Here is a 1,645-nt window from a genome sequence, read left to right as displayed (position 1 = left end):
TCACTTAACGCTTAAAGCTGACCCAAAGAGTAAAAAAAAACAAAATTTCCTCGCCCCGTCGCGTTTCTGTCATATGCGCGAACGAAAGGAATGCGAGACGAGAGTTGCGCCCTTACACGCGTTAAGTCACAAATCGGTTTACCCTCCCATAAAAAGTTTTCACTTAAAAAAAAAAAAAAAACAGCCCGAAAATGGCGATTTGAACTAAGAATGTGTTTTGGTGCAACTTCAGTATAATATGAGTTTAAAAGTATGTTCTTTTTTTTGGGTGTAACTAAAAAATTAAAGATGACCTCCGAGTTCCAAATGTATTTGAGCAATTAGTAAAGCAAAAGAAAACCGTTGTTCTCGCTCTTGTCTTCCTCTTTCTTTGTAGCTTAACTCCTAGATTCTTCTGTTCATTGACAATAAGAAGATGGCAGTTGAACACTGTTGTCAGCCATTCCATTAATACTGGCTGTCCTATTAAAATAACTTTGAAAAATAGAAAAGTTCGAGATGAGAAATTTTAAAATCTTTCTAACGTAGTTCACTAATGGTGAACAGGGGTGCCCTGATGGGAGGTCACGGTGGCCTCCCAAAAATTTCCTTATCTGGCAACTTTTGTCAGAAGATTCAGCAAAAATATCATTATTAAGCAAAAGTTGGAGCTCTCTTCAGCAAAGTCATCATCATTCGGTAAAATTTGGTGTTCCATTCACAAAATTGAGAGTTTCACCCCTGGTTTAGAGTTACATACAGAACATTTCACAGCCAAATATGGTGGAATAGCCCATTAACAGAATAGATCAATTGCAACGTGCCTGAATGTGTAATTAAATGCATAGGGGGAAACAAAATTTGAAAGTAAGTGGGTTATCATTATTTAATAACAGATATCAGAATATTTCTCGTTTTAATTTGAACTACAGGAATATGACTTTATTTGCATTGAAACAGGTCATTGTAAGTTCTTACAAAATCCTGCTACAGAACTTATAAATTCTGACAATTTATATTTTATTGAGAGTAAAATCGAAATAACAATTAAAAACTTAATTGTTTGATCAATAGGAGAACTTCGGTTTGAAAACCTGTTTGAATAAAAAAAATCTATATTCATAAAAAGAGAAGGACACTCTTTAAAGAAGAGGTTTTATGAGTTGTAGAAAAGACAAGTCATCAAAAATAACAATATAAAAGAGATAGGAATGAGAAATGAAAACTGCCAATTAATTTTTGCAAATTTAATCATTAGAAAAGCAGAGATAATAATATCAAAGTTTTGAAAGTGTTGTTTTTAAAATCAACAAGTTGCGTCAGAAAATTTCCATCAATTCCTACAGCCAGATCAACTGATTTAAATTATGGTCATTTTAATCTTATGTCTCTTTGCAATTGATTATTTTGTCCCATTTCTGAAAATTGTTAAATTTTAGGTGGGGCTTAGTCTAAAAAAAGGCTCTTCAAAACACATTTTGTTTTTGAGAGCAATTTATAAATAACAACAATACTTTTTATCCTTCATATTTTCGAATACGATTTCTAGTCTTTCCTATTTGTAACAAATTAAAATAGAATGAGGTTCTAAATATAAGAGTTGTTTAGTAAATATAATATACAAATACTTTTTTTAGTTAAATTAATCTTTATCAAAAGACAGGAA

Source organism: Uloborus diversus, chromosome 2, assembly GCF_026930045.1.
Source record: "Uloborus diversus isolate 005 chromosome 2, Udiv.v.3.1, whole genome shotgun sequence".
Lineage (NCBI taxonomy): Eukaryota > Metazoa > Arthropoda > Arachnida > Araneae > Uloboridae > Uloborus > Uloborus diversus.
The sequence above is the reverse complement of the archived record's forward strand: the minus strand, read 5'-3'. Positions refer to the sequence as shown.